The sequence below is a fragment of the Buteo buteo genome, chromosome 12 (assembly GCF_964188355.1).
Source record: "Buteo buteo chromosome 12, bButBut1.hap1.1, whole genome shotgun sequence".
Taxonomy (NCBI): domain Eukaryota; kingdom Metazoa; phylum Chordata; class Aves; order Accipitriformes; family Accipitridae; genus Buteo; species Buteo buteo.
Window position 1 is genome coordinate 23,045,395 of NC_134182.1, and position 21,082 is coordinate 23,066,476.

General features: G+C 42.0%; 1 pseudogene; it reads right to left on the reverse strand.

Annotated features, from left to right (window-relative positions):
• LOC142038051 (protein ELYS-like) overlaps positions 1-21,082 on the reverse strand; it is a 49,413-nt pseudogene that overhangs the window by 19,794 nt on the left and 8,537 nt on the right.

Genomic DNA, 21,082 nt, shown 5'->3' on the forward strand with positions numbered 1-21,082 from the left:
AAAACACCTGAACATCCAATGCTTAATTATTAAAGCAAACAAATTCTACCGTTGGTTTTTTCCTCATTTCCAGAGTATATAGAACAATGTAAATTAAGGTGTCCTTACAAGACAACGTAGCACTGAATGATTGACACTGGATTTAAAACAGTATGCGGATCACTCATCGGTAGTGTCATTTTCTCTTTCTGACATCCGTTTTTAGGGACATATTCTAATAAGACAGCTCTGGGGTACAACCGTTTTTAAACCCCTTGCTCTCTAGGCTCCCCTCTCGGGTTAGGCAGCAAACAACAAAAAGTAATTCTGTATATTTCAGCAGCTTAAAAATTAAGTTTCTGCCCGATGACTTTTCTCTTCTCTCCCTTTCTTATTCGGTGTGCCTGCACTTCTAACAGAACAAAAGCAAGCACTGCTATCTGGGCTGGAAGACGGATGAATTGGGCAAAAATCAGGTACCGGTTAGAAATCCTTCTGCTCTCAAGCAGCACGTATTACTGCATCATCCTAGTAAGCAGCCATTTGCTACAGGTACGGGTGCTTTAAAAAATTAAACACTGTGCTAAGTTTTGAGAAAAACCAACGGAGATTTTTATCTTTAACATTTCTCAGTAAACCTGTTTTCGCATGTCAGAAAAGACTTTGCAACAAAACATTAAAAAAAAAATCATAAAGAATCCACGGTACAAAGAAATAAAACAATGCTCCTGTCCACGCCTTCATTCTAAACTAAATGTTTTCACTTGCACTGTGTTGGAAGCATAAATTCAAAAACATTATTAAAGGCGCAGGTGACAAACATTTAAGAACATTTATGTGCATATGCTGAAGGTGTAGTAAAAATAACGAGAAAGGATACAATTGCATGTTTGTAGCTTTCTTCAATGCCTTCTAGCAAATAGAGATCCAGCAGTGCCTGAAAATGAAAAATCAAAAGTTTTTTAAAAACTCCTGTCTTTCATGAATCATGGGCTTTTGGGTGGGGCTTTGGGGGGTTCGTTGCTGTTTTCAGGGAACGTAACACTCACGTGTAAACTAGCAGGTGGGTATTTCCCAGTTCCTCCTTCATCTCTCCGCCACAACTTCTCAACTTGGTCTCCTAACTGGGAAACCATTCCATCAATCATCAAGCAGTCAGAATCCCATTTTCCTCTGGAACAAAAGGTAGCAAGGATTTGGAGAGTCAAACACTAATTCCAGCCTCTCAGTGTAACAGATCTCCTCCAGTCAAACCAAACAGAAAAAAGCTCCCACGAGGCAAAGAAAGTGACAAACACACAAAGGCATGATTATGACTTGAAACGCACATGAAAGAAACGTCCGAGTCAGGTGAAAGATGTTTGTTAGATCATACTGAATGATTCGAGGAGTTCCAAACAGACATCCTGGAAAGCTCCCCTACTAAGGGACCTTTTCGTTTTCAGGTTCTCTCTTTTGCTGTCTTACTTGTAGTACAAAGGAAGTGTGAACAAAGTTTTTTATGTGCCAGAAATAACCACTCTCCTACTGTCTAACAGAGGAAACGGAACAGTATCAAAAGACCAGGACTATTCTTTAGCGCAAGTCTAATGCCTCCCGTTGGAGTGTCCCAATACACAGCTGTGAGAAGACAACACCGCGGAAAGTTCAGATTTTGTTCTCAGCAGCTCACTTTTGCTACTGAAAAAAAGTTGTTTTCAGAAAGCTGAGCATACAGGTGAAGCTTAGTGTCATCTTAAGCAGCATTTATGTTTCTGTGCACAGACCATTACAACCATGGATGGGTGAAGCTTTAAAAATTGCTTTCTTCACAAGTCCATCACAATCTTTGGCTGACTGCGACACTACCCTTTAATTTCCCCATAATAAGAAGCAGAAAGAGCACACTGGAGGTTGTATGCTTCTAAGGGACATCTGAGCCGGTATGGAAGTTACTTGAGAAGTAAGCTAAGTAAGATGAACTTTAAAGTCAATAGCTACTACACCGCAGCTTGCACCTTAACTCATCTTGCAGCATCCTGTTCTTGTTTGCGGTGCCATAGCCTAAGCTTCTTTAGCTCTTTATTTAGTTTTCAGCACAATTTCCAAAGAAAAATCTATTATCGTCTAATCCAAGGCATATCACCTATATGCTAGTGAGCTAGCGCAGCAAAGAGAGTTCACGTTCAGCAAGTGACTTTTATCCAACAGCCAGTAGAGTGCTAGGTGTGCCAACTACATCGAACTCTGACTATCTCGTTAAATCACACAAATGTACTTGTGATTTAGGCCAATACAGTTATTACCCTTGCTCGCTAGTCAATAAACGAGATGAGGTTTGGTTTGGGTTTAAAACTGGCTTTCTTCTCTGTCCAAAACACCTGTTCTGTGAACACCGTGCTTTGCTGAACGGGAGATCGCTGACCCTCTCCTGAACACATGACCTTTTTCAGTAGTACCAAATGATACAGATTGGCCGCTGGATTAAGTACGCTACCAAGAAACGATGATGCCAACAAATGGTACTAAGCAGAGGTATACACAAATGTTGTAACACAGGAAAGTAACCTCCGTGTTCAAGAGAACGCATGCATCACTGAAGCGGAGAGGATTGCCGGCAACTGCATTAAGCAGAGCAAATACCAACTGTTGATAGCAAAGCCACTCACTCACTGCCACTTCTGATTTCGCAGTGGAAGTGTTCTCGAGTTCTCCTGTAAGGCTCACCTTGATAAACGCTCAAGTTTCTGTCGATGACCAGTGTAGTAGCTCTGAATCAGAGGGTAATTGTAGAAAGGTCTACCCAAACGCGCATCATCATCTACAGGCAATAAAGTAAAAGCAAGTTAAAGAAGCAATATCACATGTTGAAACTAAAACGTTTGACTAAAAAGACAGAAGATCATACGAGCTAAGCATCAAGAAGCACAGGCAAGCCTCCCACTTTGAAAGAAGCCAATCCTCTTTCTGCCTTTGCTAACGGAGCGGTGAGACACAAGACTCAACTCCTTCTTCTCTCAAGTGCCATTTCAAGTTTACAATTGAGGTAGCATTCAGAACACGTACTGTAAGCAGAAGCTCACTACAGAAAGGACAATTCTCAAAGGGAATGGTTTCTTAAACATGTCATGTGAGCATTTGTGAGACAATGAAGGCTGACAATAGACTTTATAATCCATCCAAATAAAGAAGTATTGCCGAGGTGTATTTTTTCCTCAGGCAATGAATAAAAAGTTCCAAACACGCAGGTAATGCCTTTGCTGTAAAAACAAGCATTCCAGGATTTGTTGTGTAATAGTAATTTGTTTCAAATCCCAAGTCTTGCAAGCTGTGGACACAAGCAACTCCTTCAAGTCAGAGGCTTATTGCTCTTTCTAAGGAACATCCAGGAAAGAAACTGCTTGCATTATTCTACACTAGGTATTTGAAAAAAACAGTAAAATCTCCATTTCACCAGCACAACTTCAGCACTGACAAAACATTTACAAAAACATGGCTAAGCATGTGTTCATCAGAATCACTTACTGGATAGTCTCCCTGTTACAAATGTATTACAGTTCATGCTTACCTAAACCCTCTGGAAGGAGACTGGATCGACAGAACCAGATGACCACTCGTGCATACAAAGAAAGGAGGCCAGTTACCACCTGCTTGTTTGTCAAGTCTGTAAAACCTGAAAAAAAGGCACGAGATGATTCTTGTTATCCAATTCCTTTCATTTTTACAAACCCCCTTTCATCATCCCAAATAGAAAGTATAAAAGTAACGTGGTAGACATCGCGGTCTTTGCATTTCTCACTCTGTGGCACCTTCTTATTTGAAGAAAAAAAACACATTCACCACCAAACCAAAAAAGCAACCCCTACAAAGAACCAGATTCACTAAAGCTTCAAAGAAAAAAAACCTAAAGCCGGAACTATTACATACACTCACGAATAAGACATTTGTTTTTCACGTAGCGGGGGATTTTTACCGTAGCAAAGGGATAGTCTTCTTTTCCCCTCAATATGCCAAGGACAAGTGATAACATAAAAAGCTACAGAAACTCAAGTAACTTACTTCACAAGTTACTCATTTGTGCTTCCTTTGTATTTTCTAGCAATTTGCAATACAACATTCGCATGCAATTATAAATTGCTAGCTAAGAATTAAAAGGAATCATTTGCAGCGCTACCACATCCGGTTGCTGGAATCTCCACCCAGCTGCTTACACAGCTTCTCGCTGAATGTAGCCTCCCCTACCCACTTGCATGAACTCCACAACCAACTGTTTCCCTGAAATCAACGCGTATTAAGTGGTAGTCCCAACTTCTCAGATTTCAGCCCCTTCTCCCAGCTAAATTTGGCTGTCTTCCAATCATCAAAACCAACAGAAGCTCATCTTTCCACACTTACAACTCAAGCATAATTCCAAATCTTAGTAAAACATACCAAAGATTTCATATATACGATTACAAACCTTTTTCAGTAAGCTCTTGTGCTTCTGTTAGAAAACAGGTTAAGACCGTGCTCAGGTTGCTCCAAAGCAACTGGCAGTGCTGAAGAGACTGTAACGTCTGCGGGTCAACAAAGTTGCGAGAGCCATCAAACAGCGGAACACCTTTTCAAGAATAAATATTACATCATTAGCCTTCAGAGCAATTTCAGAGTTTCAAAGTACGCTTAAAGAACCCCGTGCAGTACCATATACCGCCACGTTCCTGAATAAGCTCAATTAGAAAGAACCATTTTGTGTTGGCAGAATGACTACACTAGTACTCACATATTTGGTCAAACTCATCTTTTGCATAGATCACTTTCTTCCGTGTCCACTCAAGAACAAACTGTAAATTAGCAGCAGAACTTGGCTGCGCTTTAAAAAAAGAAAACAAAAAAGAAATGAATCGACAATTGCAAACTAGAAAAATATATAACGTAAGAACAACGTAAGAAGTATTACCTTCAGATGCCCAATGTTTAATGCATCCAGTCAGAAGTTCTAAAGAACCTGTCTGGACGGCAGCTGACAATACCGCTTCTAACTGCTCCTCCTAAACGTAACCGACAAAATAAACTGAGAATCTTACATGCTTTCAATATCTGAACCAGTAACAGCAAGCGTTTGTTTCTAACTGTACACTCATTCAGACATCACACAGTCCACTAGTACACACGCAGCTAATTCCACATTCCTTTTCTTAACTCTAGCCACAGGCTGCACTGCTTGTTGGTCTGAGAAACACGTTAAACTTTCCCTCTAACATTTCAACTTACTGAAGGCTGATTCTAACCTTTATTTGCATGCCTCTGCAGTATAGTCTCAGTTTACCGAGTTCCAACTATTTCCGGTAACATCCTCTGCTAATACCCGTCACGCATTTTGCACGTAGAAGTTTGCCATCAGGAATGCGTGAAGGGGACAGAGCAAAGACAACGGTGCAACGCTTGCACGGAAACGGGGAAGCTAAGGGCAAGCAGCTTCCTAGACTCTGAAGACATGAAGCAGTTCAGACACCCAAAACTTTACCATTTTCTAAAATGACAGAAAAAGACGTGACACATTTAAATTCTAATAGGTTTAAATTGTAGGCTGCTCAAATACTGTATTATAATGCAGTGGTAATCCTTGAGAAGGATAATGCACAGCTATGCACAGACGTGCGATTATTAAGTAGCAGCTTATTTCAGCTGGTGGTGTGATTACTTCTTTCAGGTGAAATGACCCTTCACAAAATTTTACTTCTTTCTTTTTGTTTTTTTCTTTGTTTGTTTTTTTAATGTGGTTTTTTTTAAACACATTCAAAAGTAGCTTTCCCTTCTAGGCAAAATCATTACATTCAAAGCAATTTCTACACATTAGAATACACATATGATATGTCCATCTTTTTCTGAAAATGGGTTTCAGACAAGGAAACACACCAGATACTACTTACGGTGGCAAACAAAACTCCAAACCCAGCTTCTCGACCCTAATTCTGAAATTTGTCTTACTAACTTTCAAAAGAAATCCCTGCTCAAATGCATAACAAGTCTCTGAATGATATGGCCACAATTCAGCAAAGGTTATTAAAACACGTCTTGGTTGCCCAAGCTATTTCCAAACCAGAGCTGACATCAGAACATCCCATTTGAATGCAAGAGTCTACGCCAGGCTTGCAAAATAAGCAGTCTATGGGCTAGGGCAGCTTGCCAAGAAACTTCTTTTAGCTACCACACTGTGCAGAAGTGTTATTTGCCTTAACGCATTTCCACAAATCTGGTGAACAGTCCAGCAGACAGGAAGATGAGGGCAGCGAGAAGACCGCTCTCCCCTTCCTACTAATGGCTCCACTGTGTGACGACTAGCTAGCTAATCGTTTAGCTTAGATCCTGCCTGCGTGAAGAGGGGCTGTTCATCACAAAGGCTCCGTCTCTCATGAAACTCTTCAGATGAGAGAGAAAGGTTGGTGCACTGCAAGTGGAAAACCTGTGACGAGGCGGGGGGAGTCACTATGGTGGGACAAAGCAGAGAGAAGATAGTGGGTGTCAGGAGATAAAGGCGATTCAGGTGTTGCAGCAACAAGGGGGCAGGCTAAGCAGAGTAAATTGGGCTACGAGGCTACAGAGGTGAAGATCTGCTTTGAGAGGCTGCAGGAAAGCCTACTGATGAAGGGAAGATGAGGGGGAGCGGTGATGAAGTTGTCGGGCAGAGCTGACAAGAGTAATTGTTTACCACAGCCCAATTCCTTGGAAGCAAGCGATCACGTCTAGTGCAGCAAGCTGATGTTTGCAACAGCTCGCATCCGAGTGAGGCACCCCCATAGTCAGCTACTGCACTGAACATAATGCTTTGAGAAACCGATGGGGTGAAGGTTGTTGTGAGGGAAAGATGCTTTATGTTGCGCATGACCAGCACTGCCTGCACGCTTCCTTGTGCGTATCTGTGGCACGGAATTAAGAGATGGGTCTCTCAACGCAGATCTCTTAGTGCTGCCCCCACTCAAACTCGGTAGTTTGGATTGAAGAATACTATAACTTCTGCTAACTCAAGTCAACACCTGCATTTCAGTGCAACTTGCGAATAATAGGAAAATCAGATTATCATGTCTTGTAGCCTCTACAGCCCTCTCAGACGAGATGGATGTATTTCCCCCTTGATTCCCTGATACGCACTCACCTGACTCAAACTGGATGGCTGGACATCAACGCGTCTTGGAGACAGCAAGCCAGCTACAAGACACCTGTTGTAGCTATCGTGAATGGTTTCACTTATAGAAGGACCACATTTCTTTAAAAATTTCAAGGCCTGAAACATTAATCAAAAACTACGGATTAAGACAGCAGTATTATTCAGTCACTAAGGTTCTGAATAATCGCTAAGAGAAATAAAAAAAAATGTTCACTTAAATTGTTAGAAAGCTTGCATCAGTAAGCACTACTACGTAGAGTCTTAAAGACGGCAGCCAAACTAACCGCTACGGTTTATAAAAAATATCCTGTAAAACAAAAGGTCAGCCCTTGCAATGCTTAATTAAGTATTCTCTAGCTTCTCTGTCAATACACAGACCTTTTTTTACCCTGAACACTGACACAAAATGTATTCTATATAAGCTAAAGCTAGCACACAACTTTAAATCACGCTTTGGAAGACCCTTTCTGTGCTTGTTTGTGCAGAAGTTGATTTATGTTGGAAACACTTAGCGAGCTGAAATTTAATTCAAAATTATTTGTCACAAGCTGTGCAGTGGCTTGGAAGTTTTAATTAGGCCAAGTGCGGGAGAAAAAAAAAATAATCGTTTCTTCTCAAACAGTTAAGTAATATTTCATTTTCTCCATTCTGCCCTCCTTTTTCAAGTTAATCAGGCATCAAAACCCTAACTCAAGACTATGGAGGCAGTTCCACTGATGGGTAATGCAGAAGTAACAGCTTTCCCCAACTTCCACAACAGTTTTGTTCCTGCTCCTACAGCAACGTTGTATTCCGCTCTAGACATTCAATCCCTCAGCGTGCTTCAACAGGAGACAGTGGTAGTTCTACAGTCCCAAGAGTGGACCTAAAATGTTACCATTTGCATAAAACTGGCAGGACACCATTGCAATCATGCATGTGGATGGGCAGGATGGGCATAAAATGGTCTCCGACCCTGAAAGCAGTGCAATAGAAAACATAGGAAAGGTTCATCTCTTGCCATTCTCAATAAAGATACAGTAAAAGATCACCTCCTTCTGGAAGCCGGTGCAAGTCATACGAACAACTCCGGAGCTCAGCAAGCACGTACCATCTGCAGAGACAATGAACGTTTGACAGCCTTCCATACTCTCGCACTTAGCTTATGACCACTTTACGTTTTGTAAATAGCAGTATCTGGAAAGCTGTAACTGAGTACCCATTTTCTTCATCAGATCACTTCCAAACTTACTTTTTTGAAAATAATTACTGCGTGTAGCAATTTTATCTCTAGTGCTATCAAGGTGCTCTGCTCTGAGCTTCAGTTCAACGTCATTTCATTTGATGACCATCACCCCTTCACAGGCTACATTACAAAAGCACCACAACCCAAAACTCAGCAGACTGTCAGATATGTGTCACAGTGTTAAACACCTTGTTAGTACAACGTAATCAAGGGTTGGGCTTGTGGGCGTTTGGGGCTTTTTGGTTTCGGATGGGGTTTGAGTGACAAACAATGAACAGGAGAACCAATAAATGGCATTTGACCTCACTTTAAGCTTCTCACTATCAAAAGCAGTGAAATACCTACCAAAATTGTAGGAGCTTGGATGAAAAAACTGCTCAGGTGGTGGACGAGAAAGAGGAACTCCCTGACTTAGACTCCGCTCGTGTACCAGAATATCCAAAATGGGGTTTGGAGAAGTCATGCTTATTACAGTATCCAGTGACCACAACGCAAAATAGGGGCAATCATGAAGGAGTTCTTCTGGCCTGAAAGCAAGCAAGTGCATAAGCTAAACACCGACTTCCAAATGATTGATTTGTAGGGATATTGAAAACAACTTAATAAAAATATACCTTAGTGAATCTGGCATTTGAGCACTATACCAGCAATTAATGTCAAATACACCCAAGTAAGCAGATGGTTTTCCCTGACCACATGTATTCACTTGCCAGCTGAAGATTGATACACTGGTGTCAGGCGATATTACTGTAAAAGACAAGACATTGTTTCTTGTTTGTAGAAAATAACGCTATAGCTGATATGTTTAAAACACCACTTCCTATTTTGGCTTAATTCTGTTATATCACTCACAAAGCACAACACTCACTGAGAACAACAAAAAAAAATTTACGGAATAGCAAACATCTCTGTGACAGGTTTCAGTCATACTGCCCCTTCTTCTGGTATCACTCAGCAGGCACTACTAATTTCCAGATCGGACTCAATTACAGGTTTTAAGAATAGCTCCTTTCCAGCACATTCAGAATGAACGAACACAATTATCACACAAAATAAATACAAAAAACCCAAACCCAACAAACGGGAAATTGGAACAAAGATTTTAACATAAAACATTCACAATGTTATACTCCAGTTCTCTCAATAAGTGGAATGGTTTGTCTTCTCTGGGGAGAACGCATTCTCCAGATGTAAGCAAAGGATGTGGTATATCATTTACCCTAGTAGAGTAAGGAAGAAGGCGACAGTTTGTTTGGCAAAAGGTTTCTCTGTTCTCTGCTGAATTCATCATTACGTTTAGGGATCCTCACACACTTTACTATGTTTCATTGTGAACATCTGTGCCGCTTCCGTTTTGTAGCTGCTGCAAGTGCCTTTGAAGATACCAATTATTTTCATAATTCAGAAGACAGCTTCTTTGCTAGCCTCAACCCACATCCAACAGCAGCTCATGTGTGCCTAGAACTTAACTCAAACAGATTCTGAATGAAAGCTAATTAGAAACCATCCGAGAAATTACAGGTATTTCTCCATGCCTCATGCTTCATAAAAAGGAGACAGAAAGGGGGTTTGTTGTTCTTATTTTGGTTTGGGGTTTTTTTTTCGGGTGTGGTGGAGTGGTGGTGTGTGTTTGTTTTTAACAAGCTTTTAGGAGGCACTCTCCTCAGAAACGTGACACAAGTGGAGAAAATCCAAAGGTGTTTTTGTTCGATTTTGACACACTGTTGATAGAGGATGGCATCACAAAAGAGATGCAAGTTGCCGCTTCAGGACTAAGTCAAAGATGATAAACAGAAGTAGCCTAGAAAGATCATGCAAGTGTCTTCTTTGCAAACATCATACATCAGTAAAGGCCAGTCAGAAGAGAGGGAAGGTGAATAATGCAGTCAAAACAAAGGGCCATGGAAGTTATCACTGCAGCAGGCTCAAAAATAGGGTCAGAACATAAGTGAATTTGTAAACCCAGAGAGGGACATTTAATTACTGCAAGATAATGAAAGACTTCGTAAGAGTTTTAACTGTGTATATGGACAAGGAAAGCTATTGCTTTAAGAACTTGCAGGTGTAGGAACCTATTAGATTTAGAGAGGAAGAAATGGACAGGCAGATCACAGAATCGTAGAGTTGCTTAGGTTGGAAAAGACCTTTATGTTCATTGAGCCCAACCCTAAAGCCAACTGCCAAGTCCACCACCAAACCACGTCCCTAAGCGCCACATCTCCCTGTCTTTTAAATACCTCCAGGGATGGCGACTCAACCCCGGGCAGCCTGTTCCAATGCTTCCTAACACAGTCAGTGAAGAAATTTTTCCTAATACCCAACCTGAACCTCCCCAGGCGCAACTTGAGGCCATTTCCTCTCGTCCTATCACTTGCTACCTGGGAGAAGAGACCAACACTACACCCCGCTACAGCCTCCTTTCAGGTACTTGGGGGGAGTGGTAAGGTCTCCCCTCAGCCTCCTTTTCTCCAGGCTAAACAACCCCAGTTCCCTCAGCCACCCCCGTAAGACTTGTTCTCCAGACCCTTCACCAGCTCTGTTGCCCTTCTTTGGATGCGCTCCAGCACCTCAATGTCTTTCTTGTAGCGAGGGGCCCAAAGCCAGGCAGCTTTCCAGCCACTCTTTCCCAAGCCTGTAGTGTTGCATGGGGTTCTTGTGACCCAAGAGCAGGACCTGGCATTTAGCCTTGATGAACTTCATACAGTTGGCCTTGGCCCATTGAGCCAGCCTGTCCAGATCCCTCCACAGAGCCTCTGTAGACCCTCAAGCAGATCAACACTCCCACCCAACTTGGTGTCATCTGCAAACTTACTGAGGGTGCACTCAATCCCCTCGTCCGGATCATTGACAGAGATATTAAACAGAACTGGCCCCAATACCGAGCCCTGGGGAACACCACTTGTGACCGGCCACCAGCTGGATGCAGATGCAGACATAGGTTGGAACAGGGAAAGAAAAATTCAGGTAACACTCCTAAGCAATGGGGAGCATCATCTTACTGTTCAAAGACGACAGCTGGAGGAATAGAACGACTGACAAGCTTCATGCAGGTGACCCCACCATACATCGCTATAGCATGTCAGCAAGCATAAAACACAACTTATTTTTTCCTTTAAAGAAGTCCCATATAACTTAAGCACCCATTTATTTTTTTTAAATAAGCCCAACAAGCTAGTCTGTAAAGGTATTCAAGACTCACAGACTGGGGTACAGAACAGCATTCATTGCTTAGATTCCAAAACTACTTATTTTAGAATAACCAAACAGGGACATTAGAACAAACCTGCATTAACGCTATCCTCTCCGTCGACACGTTTGGGAAGTTTTTCTACAGTCTGACAGCTAAGTAATTTAATATCGCTGGCCTGCCCGCTCAAGGGAAAGACTCCACCTGTGAGACCTAAGCTGTATCTTTCGACACAGTATTCCAGACCCTGGGGAAAAAATAAAAGGAGAGAGAAAAGGTCATTTTGAGATAAAAACATACATTATAGCTAAATGTGAAAGAATGTATATATGTATAATATAATATGCATATTGTACCGTATATTTCCCATGAGCTTATTTCTGATGGCAAATAGAAACTACATCTGACATGCAAGAGAATGAAGCGTCAAATAGTAACGGGCTTTGCACATTTTCAGAATTTAGCATTTCCCTCGCTAAAATTTGCTCTGCAGTATGCACAGTTCATTCTACTTTATCAAGTAACTTTGGAAATAACAGACATGTGCAGAGTAGATAGGAAAATCTAAACCATCTCTTTGAAAAACTAGCACGAAGCCTAAGCAAAGAATCCCATTTTTATTACAGAAGGAATAATCACCAAACACAGTTTATAATAAAAGATGTCCTGAACAGGTCCACCGTGCCAAAAGACCCTTTTGTCAGATAAAGTACTACAACTCCATCAACCTCTTAGAGATGAATTTTAACCGCTAGAAATTTCAACTTTTATTCATCTGTGAAGAGCCAGTCCCCCCCCAAAGTTAGGGCTGAGGGGAAGGGAAAAAAGATATCAAACAATTCCTGCCGAAGACAACTTCTGAAGCAAAACAGCGTATTTTAAATTCTCCACTGGGGCAAGCAAATCTAAGTTAAGGAACTCCACTGCGTGGAAGATGTTAAATAATGACTTTATTGACCCGTAAAATCTGAAGACAGTTTTCAAATGAGATGCACTCGTCAGACTCTGATGTGGACGTGGGGGCTGCATACTCTATCCACCTGCAAGCATCATGCAGGACAAATGTCAAGGTGCGCTCCATGACCATGGCCGGATGCACTAGATTTCAAGCTTTCTTTCAAGCTTCTGTGAACTCTCTTCAACGAACAAGGGTCAACAGTAGATTCCTCCTCCTTTCCTCCAATTTGGCCTGGCAATTGGGAACAACTCTTAAATTTTCTGCCACGGAAGACGGACAAGAAACTTGACTCAGCCAGTCACGCAGGCAGACAGTCATGTAGTACTGACCAATCTGTGGCTACAGGGAAGTATTCCGACACTCCAAGTGTCCTCTGTAGAACACAGATCCTGTACTAATGCTTCTTCTGGGTTTGTTTCCGGGGGGTGGGAGTTGTTGGGGGGTTTTTTTGGCAGGAGGTGTTAGCAAGTCTTGGTATGAAGCTACATGTGTAAGTGGCTCATCTGGAAGCTAGCTGAAGAACCTGACTTTTCCCCCCAGAGGTCCAGCTGTTTTGTTCTCTCTTCAACTACCTTGTGAGATTGGTTCCTGTTTCAACCTTGCACAACGCTCATCACAGGAACGCAGGAACAGCAGGGGAGTAAAATATCTCAAAGGCAGAGACTGGTGCCTGACACCTCTTAGAAGCCTGTGAATGTATTACTGGTTGCACTGTCTGTAGAGGGTTAAAAGTCTCACACTAGCGACACCACAGCTTTCTCAGGTCACAAACGCAAACCACATTATTTAATCACTTTGTGTGCTTTTTTTTAAAACCGGAAATTTTAGCAGACCCATTTTTCAAAGCTGCTGAAACATTTCAACCCTCTGAGGTGAAATCTGACACTCGTCACACCTTTTTCAGGAAAAGAAGATGACCAAGGCAAAGCATTGCCAAATAGTAAAAGGTCCCCCATTTTAACATTAAAGCGTTGAGACAGAACAAAGTAGCCACGCGAGGAATGGATATCGACGACTGGGTTTTCTTCCAAAGCAGCACACAGTACAAGGTCTTTGCCACTGCTAAGACTGTAGCTACAAATAACTTTTAAAAGAGGATAAAGCAAAGCAGAAGTTCAAAAGTGAAACTGGAGAACGATTAAAGCATCTTTCTCCTGTCGACCTGCCAAAGTGCTTAGAGCACTACAAGAGATGCAGCAGCATAAAACATGCCCAAGAAGACTCAGCAAAAGATTGGGGTTTCAGTCACCTCTGAATTTTGATGGTAAAAATCACCCCTGACAACTTCACTGATACTCACATAGACAAAATCACTATTTTCATCTTTTCACATACGTGCACGCCTTACCTCATACATGACTTGTCCTGGGGCCAAGCGTTTTCTGTCACCAAATGCTAACTGCAACAGATGTAAACTCACGACGTCACCTTCACTGAAAAAGGTAGAAATTAGGACATTTGATTACAAAGCTGCTTTAGAGGCCTTGTTATCATTTTATTAGATCTAGACTGATGTTTTCTTGCTGAAAAGAAAAACACCACTTCCCAAACCATCAGATAACTGGTCACGTGCAAAGGAGGACATTTGGACACTAACAGCTTCAGGGGCAAATGCTAACCATACAATTTGAAAGCTTTAATATGTTGTACGGACTACAAATTGTTGCTTTAAAGTCAAACTTAAAAAGACTGCCACACTGTGAACGGCTGAGCTGATTAAATAGCTTGCTGATGCTGAAAGAGAGAGATCTTTCTCCCCTTCCCTTCCCTTCCCACCAAAGTTCCAGCCCCTCTCTTGCATACACACGCTGCACCCTTCCACATACTGATTCGGGTCATTAGCCCAGCAGGAAACCATTGACTTTGCTGCTCAACAGGGATCGGTCTCTGCCAGGTGAGCTGGCCTGGCTCACAAAGGCTCCAAAGACCGCGCAAGTTGGCACAAGGTAATCCGCAATACTGTCACCTCCCTCCTTTAGGGGCAGCCGGCTGTCATATTGGCACGTTTAGCGCTCGAGATCTGCAGCCCCAACTACTTCGAATGGTATTTTCATACCATGGTGCGAGTACCAAACAAATCGTGAAGCAGTCCTCAAGAAACAAAGGAAATCGTTTAAGAATGCAAGCACAAAGATACAGCCACTGTTGCTTTGCCTTCTTTCAGAAGGTAGGCACTAGTAGGTCCCTCTTCACATCTGTTAAATCCTGTAAAAATTGCAGTGTAAGCTTAACACCTTCCACACCTGAGAGAATCTCCTGCACGGCTACATAAACAAAACAAATATACATGTATCAACGGTATGTGAACAAAGATACAAAAAAATTTAAATGCATTCAGTGGCTTATAGTAACTTTTAATTCACCTTTCTTGTGTAGACTGAACAGCCCACAAGTAGCAACAATTGCGAGGATCATTCTCAGGCTCCTGAAAAGTAACAGCATAGACAGGAATCCTTCCTCCTTCAAGCTGAGAGTGGTGCCTACGTGGTTGGGAAAAAAAAAAAAAAAAAAAAAGAAAGAAAAAATGAAAAAAAAAAAAGGAAAAGGGGAAAAGAGAGAAAAATAAAAACCTGTGAGCCTACGATGAGCCCTAACTGTTTGTAGAAGGGTAGAAGCATCTTCTGAGAAAAAAGCTTATCCTTCCATGCTTATCCCCAAAGTACAGAAGGTCACACTTCCATCTCAGACAAGTGAGTCAGGGAAGCGACTACTTTTTATGCAGCAGTCAAGAGCTGAGGAAATTACTGTCCATCAAATGCAATAACCTGGGTTTATATCCTCCTCTGCCTAGGGAGGAAGAACATAAATGATTACTTCACCTGCCAGGCAAAAGATTGTTCCTCCTGTTCCAGCCGACTTCAATATTGAACTTAAAATGCAGCCTACCTTCTGAACAAATTTAAGACAGGGCCAAACACAAGTACTTTCTCATTTCTTTACTCGGATGCTACGTAAAGCATTTTTCCTCCAGACTTCTGAACCTTACGTGTACCTTCACAATCTATTCTTGCCACCCAGTTAGTCCTCCACTGTCTATTTATGCATCCAACAGTTTCTGGTGAGTCACTGCAGGTTTGCTTAAGCCAATCCCTATCTGAATTTGGTCACATATTTCACGTGTGATTGCCCTTTGGCAGATATAAAATCGTCTCTTAATTTTTCTATTGCTTATAGATTTACATGCCCCTTATCCTCATCTCCAAGTGTTCCAAGCAAATTTTCATTCACACGCAACGTTGCCTTGGAATGGGTCAGTCCCCTATTTTGGACAAGGCTGACATGTAGGAAAGAATATCTTTTCAGGCACAGATCAGCTATTGATTTTTCGTGTCTCACTAGTTTCATCCTGGGCGCTTTAAAGAATATTATCCCCAAACCCACATTATTAACATACGTAAGCTTCTCAATGTATGCCCTAATTGCAGTAGCTGGTTCTGAAAAATCATTCCTAAAATCTGGTTCATCAAAACACATACGTTTCCTGGCTTCACTGAACACTACTGATCGGACAAAGCGTCTTAGAAAAATGAGCTCCATCGCATCCTAAACTGCTTGACGTAACCCCAAGAAGCATGCTTTCCACAATCCCTCGAGCCACAGGCACAAGAAGGAAAACAATCCTAGTCCACTGGGGAGAAGGCGGTCTACTTAATCCATGTATGACTTTTAATAGTTATTTCAGAAGAGGATTTCTAAACATCCCAAGATTATACCCAAAATTTCACTCCCTAAAATGTTCTCTTTCATGAACATGCTTCCGTAAGCAAACAATTGAGACCCCTGCACCTCCGGGCATGGCCAGCTGTAAAGGCCTACTTACTCCCTCTTCAAAGTTTTCATATTCCACAGTGACAGGCAGCCATCTGAAAAACCCACAACAAGCTGATTGCTTCTGCTTATGTAGTACAGGGTTGATATTGCTGTTCCTGAAGGATTTTGTAGTTGAAAGCAGAGATGTCTCCCTTCTCTGGTCACAGCTTCTCTTCTTTGTGGAACTTCAGCAGGAATTCTAGTGACAACTTCTAGACCTACACACACAAAACCACGCCATGAGTTAATGTGTCAGGCCATTTAGGCTGCATGTTGAACACTGACGTGACAACACGTCTCATCCAATTCTACCGTCCGGGGCAAAATACCCATTTATGCAACGCTTTCTTTTGTATGTTTCCAAAGAACAGAAGAACTCTCTGATCGGACAGGTATTCTCACTCGTATTTTAAAACCAGGTAAAAGCGTAACCTTCGTAGACAAATTCTTCCTGGGCTCTATAAATCACACGTTTGGGCCTCACGATGAAGCTGGCTGAAGCGACACCAACTCCTGAAGCCACTCTTGTAATAGCCAAAACAGCGTATGCAACCCAAATATGCAAATTAGAGATTTCAGTCATCCAAATGCACGATTTTTGACAAGTCGGATTCATTTTAACAAGCAAGCCTAAAATTTGCCCCAAGTCAACTCACAGAAGCAGAAGAACATTCCCAAGAAATAGGGCGCCTCTGACACAACTTCCTCTCAGGCAGCTGCACTGACTCACGTGGTAAAATTCCTACACCTCACTGGCAAGCATCATAGTGACGTACGGATCTTGGTGGCAGGGGGGCATTTATAACATTAGAAGGAGTATTAAGCCACTCCCATTTTTAATCAGGTCGGGACTATACCAAGGCAAACCGCCATCTGTAACCAGCAGTCAGAAATGCCTGCACACTAGTGTCTTCCAAGTGGGATGCATGTTGTTTATACACAAGTTTTCCTACTCTCAAATTCAAGTTTAAAAACTGCAGGCTTACCCGATGCTTGTATTTCATTCTGACTGCAAGAGAAATCATCCAAACAAAGGTCCACCAGAAGTAGATGACCAACATCTGTAGCCACTGCTGCCACTCCAAAGAGCCATCGCAGACTCTGATGTAGGTGCCGAGTGCTCACGCTGGGTCCTCCGTGATTAGTTATGGGTTCTATAGCAGCTACCTACAGGAAAACTGCAAGCTAGCATTTAAGCTGTTTGACAAGCTGAACAGAAATCATTCAAAAGTGAAGCCGGAATTAGCACATCAGAAACAAGAAAGTAAATGCAGAGGACCATAAGACTTAAAAGCAAAGCATTGTTTCCAGTTATATCAAGAAAAAACCAATATAGTCAATCTTGATGTTCTATTAACTTGCACTGATTCTTGTTTACATTAAGATAATGAGACTAGGGGACATTACATCATTGGACTTCCTGGGTTACAGAAGACAGAAAAAAATGAGTAACATTCCACCAGCCTCTCCCATCTACACAAACACAATATTCAATAAGCAGCGATTCAAGGACTGCAGGTTGAAAGTCAATCGTTCAACAATCCGTCAGGTAACTCCCTAACGGCTCTTCTTTCCTATCCTAAGTCAACATAAAAATCTGTTCTGCTCTAAAGCCACCCGCTTGCTAGTCTGAGATTCAGGGGAATGTGTCTAAGTCATTTACAGCACAACTATGGAAGTTTCAGATATTTTAAAGACAGTATTTCTAACATACATAGAAATCAAGCATTTCGGAAATGTATGTTACAGACACTGGGAACAGCGGGGTTTTTTTTCCTTTTTCACTCTGGCCAATAAAAGATAGTTCTCAATGCCTTTTTGTGGCAGTGGAGAATTAGGTAACTATGTGCTCTACCATAAACCCAGAAAACTTGTTTTACAATCAGTAAGCTCAAAAGATAACGGTACCGTTAAGCCCAAGAGTTTGCACCAAGGCTCTCTTGACTGGATACTCTGAAGTGGCAGTCTGCACTAATGCAAGATAGAAAAAATACCGCCTACAAAGAGACGCTCCAAAGCTTCTCCTGAAACAGGATTACGCAGCACCTGACAACGCAAAAGCTTCGTTCCTCCGATTAAAGTGTACGTACCCTTCCTGGGAGAACAACTGCTTTAACCACTCTCGATATTCCAAGGTCGTACAGACAGAGAACACTTCCCTCTGCTTCTTCCAACCCAACCAGCAGTCCCGTTCTCTTCTGCCAGGAAAAATCCTTTACCACACGAATGGTGGGAGGCTGTTTCTTTACTCCACGGAAACGGTAAGCAGAGCGCCGCTCTCCCGTCACAGAGCTCACTACCTCCAGTTGAGGACCACACGCCAGCCATGCCAAGCCATTTCTCCCTGTAAGAGAAAAGAAAGCTGACTAAAGCAAATTTCCAATACAAGACTGAAAACAACTGAAAAATCACAGCCACTGCCCCTTTCCTTCACTAAAAGTACCCAAAAGGGAAGACCGACTTCCCTAGTTGTGGTCAATTATTCAAAATCACCCATGGAGATCCTCCAGCACTACCTCTTAATATTAACAACCTTATTATTTTGCATTTCTACTTGTCATTCCCGCACTGAAGGATTTGGACTGCTTGGGATGAAGATGACAACATATTGATCTAGAGACTTCATCCCATATTCGGCTTGTTTTGGCTAGAAATCGTCTAAATACATACGGGAATACGAGTCTTAAAGCACACTTCAAAGATAACAAATCTAAACCAATTCATTTCTAGTTTATTAATTTTACTTGACACACGCCTACTTGGGGCAGGGATTTGGACGGCAGCAAGAAATTATCGTCAAATGGGCACTGCATGAGTACATCTGATCTTTTACACGGGCTGACGACAGAAAGAATTTAACACATTTTGTTTCACTGAACAAACTCGGAGGAAGTATTAACTCAATTACTGCACTTTCAGTCAGGTAGATGGATTCCACCTGGTCTAACAGAGCCTAGACAACCAGGTAGGCACCCAGCTAGCTCTACTTGCGGATCACCTAGAAAGTCAACTACTTAATCTGCTTAGCCACTTTCAGCAGCTCTCCCTGGGTACTCATCTGCACCCTGTTAAATACGTTGGAAATATGGCTGCAGCGCTTAACAGTGTTATCCTCTTCCTTTGCTGTTTGTATTCAGACTAGGGAAAGAAAAAGCGGGGGGGGGGGGGGGCGGCGGGAGGGGGGTGCCTCTGTAACGTTGTAGAAGAACTAGTTCCGCATGTGGTGTTATGATGGTCATAGAGCTTGAGCTGGTACAAATAAATAGGGCCCAAAACAACACTATCACTTTTTTGAAAACTGCCTTTTATTTAATTAACAATTGAGTGACCACAACATTGAGGAAGGCCCGCTGACTCAGCATGCTTAACTAAATTATTTTAATAGCACAAGACTGGTGAAGGTTGCTGTAATTTCAAAGTTTAACTATACTAGTTTTAAGGTTTTAATATTAGCATTTTTAATAGTTAAAACTTCCTTCCTGTTCTCTCGAAACCTGATGCATCTTAACAACAGCACCAGCCTGACACAGTCGATACTGTGACCCTGTGCTTCAGGTAACCTCCAGGCAATAAGAACTTCAGACCGAGACCAAATTTAAAGGAGAACGCTCACCTCCAGAAAACTTCCCGCTCAGCACAGAACCTAGGGGTTTCTCATCTTCCCCAAGTGCCTCAGTAGTCACCTCTGGAAACTGCAGCAGACTGCTCGTTACCTGAGCTGATAGGTCTCGCATTCTTCACTGTAAATAAAGAAAAAAATGCAAAAACAGACTCATGTCAGCCATAACTGAGATTTGCTTTTTGAGATTGACAGAAGTTTCATCAGTATGCCGCAAGTAATCTCCTAGACAGCTCCTGTAGCTCTTTTCCTTCAAAAAATGGCACTCGGGACAGTTTTTGATCTCACAGCAGAGCAAAAGGAGAATCCTTTTACTTTTCTAATGCCTATGAGATCACCAACAAAAAGCGACACAGGGGTATTGATAAGGTCAATAACAGGAAAAAAAACAATACACCGAGTTCAAGCCTACTCAGATATGCGAGTCTGTAGTAAGATGCAATCCGAGAAAAAGCGTATTTCAATTAGCGCTGCAGTAAGAGGTGTGAGGTTCCATTAGTCCTTGCTCTTGATTTTGTACCTCATTATTTATTGCCAATTGTCTTCTAGTAGATTTCAGGCATCGTTTGTGTCTTGTTCACTTCTTGTGTGTTTATTTTGAACTCTAAGGAATACTAAGTTCTTAACTACCTTCACTCTCAAACTCTTCCAGAAAATGTACCGTTGATGTTTCCGCATGACAAGCGATACAGACTTTCATAGCTCATCAGTTGGAAAGTAGTTTTCCATACACTTATCACCTGAACATAACACAGCACCTTAAAACACGGATTCTTTTCTACACTTAAATCCCCATATTCCTTATTCCAGTCCTTTCCTTCCTATTGCCAGTCCTTATCACATCTCTGCACTATTGTACAAAAACTTTGAGGCCTTTCAGTTTCCACACCTCTATCGGTGCTCCACAGACAGTTCACGTTTCACTATGTCAAGATAGATTTTTTTGGGGGATGGGGGACGGGGGACGGGGACTTAAAAGCTCAGGTGACTTACAAGATTGAATAGGAGGCTAAATAAGAGATATTCCACACACGTGGAAATACAAACTACTTCAGCTCACTACGTTTTGCAAGTTCTATGGGTTATTGAAAAAGCCTCCGGAAGACAAGACAGGTTCAAGCATCTCTTCAAATAGCACTGCTTTCTCCATGGAGTCTCAGAAGGAAGATATTCTACGT